Source organism: Arvicanthis niloticus, chromosome X (assembly GCF_011762505.2).
Source record: "Arvicanthis niloticus isolate mArvNil1 chromosome X, mArvNil1.pat.X, whole genome shotgun sequence".
In the NCBI taxonomy this organism is placed as follows: Eukaryota; Metazoa; Chordata; class Mammalia; order Rodentia; family Muridae; genus Arvicanthis; species Arvicanthis niloticus.
Window position 1 is genome coordinate 13,596,454 of NC_047679.1, and position 5,931 is coordinate 13,602,384.

The following is a 5,931-nucleotide window of genomic DNA, read 5'->3' on the forward strand; positions in this document are numbered from 1 at the left end:
TTGATATAAAAGTGAGATGAATATTGTTACTCTCATAGGCATTGTACCAATATAACACATTTAGGCATACAAGGCTTAGATCCAGTCCTTCTTTAACTTTTTTAACTGATTTGAGATGGACAGCCTGTGAGTTCAGGGACTACAGTAAATTCATGGCTTGGAGTTTATTGTTAGGGTGTTTTCTATGTTTTATTTAGAAATAGCTGAGTGGAGTTAACAGACAACAGTCCAGATTACCTTACATGGATAGTTGGTTTTCAAAACGTCAGAAGTCCACAGAATTGACATGACAAACATTTCTGTATTAATGTTCATTTTCATTAGAGACCTGTCTGCTCCTGACAGCTTCCTGTCTTGGATTCTAAGAAGAAATTGAGCATCTTTGGAGTTACTCCAGTTGTGGTGAGACACCCACTAGGCAAGAATTGCCACTTTCCATCCACAGACAAATTATTGTCCAGAAAAGGACACACTTGCAGAATAGTCCACTGATTATATCTGCCTAGACAGAGTAATCAGCCCTTAATAATTCTGCAGCACTAAGGTCTGTCAGATGATCCTGGGCCAGAAGGTGGAAGAACAGATGCTCCAACATTTTGTAGTACAGGGAGTGTCCAGGTGTTCAGAGGTCTCTATAAATTGGCTAAGTTTTAGAAGCTATGCTTTGTGCTTCCCACAATTATAGTTAACTCAGTCATTCTGAATTTCTGACAGGGTTGAAGACCTATAGTCTCATAGCCAATCCTGGCTATTTACTTTGAGAGAAAAGATCTGAGTAGATGGTTTTCAGCTGACATTCATTCTAAAGCCAAGAAAAAAAGCCAGGTTCAAAACTAAGTGTTTTAGTTAGGATAAATGACAGAGGTTCTGGTTAGTCAACAGAATGATGGACTGGGTATGAGGACTATCTTGTACCTCACTGGTACAAATTGGCATAATTATGCTCTAATTGTATTTTGAGAGAAAAGTTTTATTTTAACAGGAAGGGTTATATGTAGGAGGAACTAAGGTGGGAGGAGTACTGAGAGGAAGAGAAGGAGTAAGAAGAGGAGGAGAAGGAGAGGAGAAGCCAGGTGATGAGGGAGAGAAAGAGGGGGGAGACATGGAGGCAGATGTTCACGTGTCTCCACCAGTCAAAGATAGTTGATATATCTAGGTTGGGTAGTGGGTTACACCTCTGATTGAGCAATACCAAACTTATAAAGCCTTTGATTAACATTTTTTAAAAAATGTGTAAGTGCAAAAAGGAAAAGGGGGCATGGGATAGGGATTTTCTCAGGGGGAGGGGGAATGGGGAAAGGGGATGGCATCGGAAGTGTAAATATAATATCCAATAAAAAAAAAAAAGAGACCAGCATCACTGACGTGAAATCTTCTGGGAAGTGTTTTTGTTGTTGTTTGGTTTTTGTTTTTTTTTTTTTTTTTGAGAGCACAAAGAAGTTTTGATCCAGAGATAGCCAAGGTTGTACCTCGTGCTGCAGCTATACTTGGTAATGTGTAAGAGTCACCCAGGTGGCAGTGATTTTGAAGGCATGAAGGGGTCATGGAGAAGAGCTGAGGCTTGGCACTGTGAGAGGCCATGGAAGGCCATTGGTGAAGGTCCAGCCTTAGTTGTAGTTGATGGCCCAGGACTAAAGGGGTAAGGCAAAGAAGTTGAGGCTTGGCACCATGGAGAGAGCCTATGAGAGTTTTATTGGTGAAGCCTAGTTGCAGAAGACCCCAGTGTATTGGAGATGCCGGTACCATGAGATGATCACCAAGAACAGCAGCAGCAGTGAATGGATCAACCTGAGCTTAGAGTGCTACAGAGGGCAGAGCTGGAGAAGTGACGCCAACCCTTTTGAGGAGCCCAGAAGATCATGTGTGGATCTCAGACATTGGAACAAGAAGACATAAAGTTGAAGTTGCTTCAGAGAGTTCAAGATGTTTGAGATGTCAGAGCCATGGGATATGTGCTGAGGAAATCTGCTAATAGTGAGTGAAACCAGCCCAAGGGAAAGAAGTTTATTGCAGTGAACAAAGATGAAAAGAGTTGCAGATATGAAGAGTACTTTTATATCAGACATGGAGATGCAAGATGTTAGAATTTGCCTAGCTGATTTTTGGTCTTGCTTTGGTCCAGTGTTTCCTCATTATAACATTTTGGAGTGGTAATTTATATCCTGTGATTTTGGAAGTATATGATCTGTTTTTATTTTGATTTTATAGGCGATTAAGTGATTAGATGAATCTCAGAAGTGACTTTGACCTTTGGACTTTTGTTGAGACTGTTATAGACTATGGAACTTTTGCAGTTAGACTAATATATTTTGCATTATGCTATGACTAGGTATGGCCCTCATAGACTTATATTTTTGAATAAGTCTATGGGGGGCAGAGAGTGGGATGTGGTGGTTTCAATATGCTTGGCCAAGGGACTGGGACTGTTAGGGGGTGTAACATTGTTGGAATACATGTGGCCTTGTCGAAGAAAGTGTGTCACTGTAGGGGTTGGCTTTGAGAGCCCCCTCCTAGCTACCTGGAAGTCAGTCTTCTGGCTGCCTTCCAGCCAAGATGTAGATCTCCCATCTCCTCCAGCTTTGTGCCTGCTTGGATGCTGCCATGTTCCACCATGATGATAATGGACTGAACCTCAGAACCTGTAAGACAGCCTCAATTAAATATTGTCCTTGTAAGAGTTTCCTTGGTCATGGTGTCTCTGTACAGCAATGAAAACCTTATCTAAGACAAGCTGTGTCTCCACAGGTCACATCATCTTTCAACTTATACTAGTATGGCCAGTTAAGTCCTGAATAAAGCACTCAACTGTTGTCTAATCCAAAGTTCCAAAGTCCACTTATTATACCCATAAGCAGCCTGGTCAGGCCTAGCACAGCAACTACTCCACAGACCTGATACAAACTTCTTTCTTTCTTAGTCAATGCTCTATTGGTGTGAAAAGACACAAAACCATAACTTTTATAACAGAAAACATTTAATTGGTGCTTGTTTACAGTTTCAGAGGTTTAGGCAATTGTCCCCATGAAAGGAAGCCTGGTGGCACACCAGCAAACATGGTGAGAATCCTATATTTGGATACAAAGGTTACAGAAAGAGAGAGGCAGTGGACCAGGTTTAGGCTTCTGAAACCTCAAAGTCCACACCCAGTGACACACTTTCTCCAACAAGGCCACACCTACTCTAATAAGGCCACACCTCCTTTCAATAGTGCCACTCCCTAAGCATTCAAATATATGAGCTTATGAAAGCCATTCTTATTCAAACCACCACACAGGCTATCCATTTGGTATTATGGGATCATTAACATATGCATAATTAATTGCTGACAAAAACTTCATTATGTAGTACATAACTGCACATAATACATTGTTGTTGATTGATTTAGCTTTAGTATTCAATAGAATTCGCGACCTTTCCATTGTTTGAGTTTCATACATCTATATAATGACTTTCTGGTAATTTTTATCTCGCATTTCCTTCTCTCATTACCCCTTCTCCTACTAGAACTCTTCTTATGTGCCCTAGCTACTTTCATGAATTATTTTTGTTTACAGCCAATGAGTTTTAATTACAGTTTCTTGTCCAAACATATGTGGGGGACAACTTAATAGAGCAAGGATAACATACCAGTGGCTACACCATTGAAAAAATGATAATCTACATCAGTTAACTGTCAATAGTACTTCGGGGAGAGATGTGGTGGATATCTTGGTCCCTCTCTATACATGAGGGAATATTAATGCACCTAGTTTTGTATAAGCTTGTACAGATAATCACAAATGAGTTCATGAGTACAATCTGCTATGTAGAAGACATAGATCTTACCCTCTTGCTTCCATTTTTCTATTCTCTTTTTCAGATATTCCCTGAACTTTGGTGGAGTGGCGTATAAGCTGAGCACTCTACCACCAATGTTTGGCATTTTGTCCAGTTATGGGGTTTTGTTCATTTCAGTAAGAAGTTTCTTTGATGAAGTGGGAATAGCACACTAATTTATGAGGATCAACATATCCATTTGGAAGATGGTTTAACAAAATGACCTTCAAAAGGTGATGTACAAATGACTGATAATCATAAGAAAAAATAAGAATCATATGAGAAATTCAGACTGTCTTCAGATTGCTGTAAAGAGACACTGTGACCAAGACAACTCTTAAAAAGGAAAACATTTCATTGAGGCTGGCTTACAGTACAGAGGTTTAGTCCATTATCATAGCAGCTTTTGGGCAGACATGGAACTAGAGAACCTGAGACATCTACATCTTGATCTGCAGGTGGCAAATGGAGATTGTGTATCACACTGGGCATATCTTGAGCATATGAGACATCAAAGACTGCCTCCACAGTGACACCCTTCCTCCAACAAGGCTACACCTCCTAATAGTAGTACCCTATGGGCCTAGCATTCAAACACTTGGGTCTACGGGGGCCAAACCTATTCAAACCACCACACAGACTAAAAGAGTAACATAAAGAGTTAGTGAAATATAAATTTATTTGGAAAAATAATCAAAATTAAGAAGTTTTGAATTAGAACCAAACAACCAAAAATAAGAAAAGACCCAAATAAAAGGAATGATGAAGTAGGGCATGTGGTATGGCTCAGCAGGTAATGGCTATTGATGCCAACTCTGATAATCTGATTTCATTACTCAGACCCACATGTTGGAGGGAGAGAACTGATTTGTAGGTTGTCCTCTGACTTTACACATGCACTATAGCATGCTTGCCTTCCAATCCACACAAAATAAGTATATATTAAAAATGAAAAATAGATGTTAAAAAATGATGCCAGATATGTTGAAAGAATCATTATGGATTATTGGGGGGGGGAGAAACAACTATTGAACAAATATAAAAACTGAATAAATTTATAAATACTTACAAAAAACTGAAAAGGTATAAAATCCTAAATATAAAACATTAGCAAACAATGAAAAAAAAAAAACAGGGCTGGATGCATCACTACTGTAATTTACCGAGCCAAAAAAAAAAATTAACAATAACACTTTGTAAAATATTCAATTAGCATGGAGCAGTAAGGAAGCCTTCAAATTCATCCAACATGGCCAGCTTTATTCAGTTATCAAAATCTTGTTAGGATGTGACTACAAAAAAAAAGACAAAACTTTGAACAAATACACTGTAGTAAGCAGAAGTACAAAGTTCCTCAACAATGTACTTGGAAGTAAATTTCAACAACACATCAAAAATACCATCAACCATGGTCAAGTCAGTTTCATGTCAGAGAGGTGCAGGTGGTTCAAATTGGAATCAGTAAGCATATATTCCTCACATGCATAGTGTCAAGGATAAGGATCACAATCATGTCAATAGAGACAAAATTTGTTTCTGTAAAATTCCATATTTTTAATGATTAAATTCCAAGAGTACTTTATTATAAAAGTCATACCTCAACATAATAAAGGATATAAATGATGAACTCACAGCCAATATCATGGTAAAGTAGGAGAAACTGAAAAGATTTCCTCTAAATAAAGGAACAAGGTAAGGGTGTCTACTTTTGATGTGATTATTCAATATATTACTGGCAGTATGGTTGTGGAGCATGCCTTTGATCCCAGCACTTGGAAAGCAGAGGCAGAAGTTAGATCTCTGAGATTGAGGCCTGCCTGTTCTACAGAGAGTTTCAGGACAGGCGGGACTACACAGAGAAACCCTGTCTTGAAAAACAAAAACAAAACAAAACCACCACCAACAACAACAATAAAACCCACCATCACCACCACCACTAATAGCAACAACAACAGCAACAACCAAGTTAATAAATCAATATAATACTAGATGTTTAAGTCAGAACAATTAGGAAAGAGAAAAGAATAAAAAGCACAGTAATTAGAAAGTCAAAATCATTACTCCTTTTTGAAGGTGGCATTCCTCTGAAAGATATTTAGACTATTAAAACCTGTA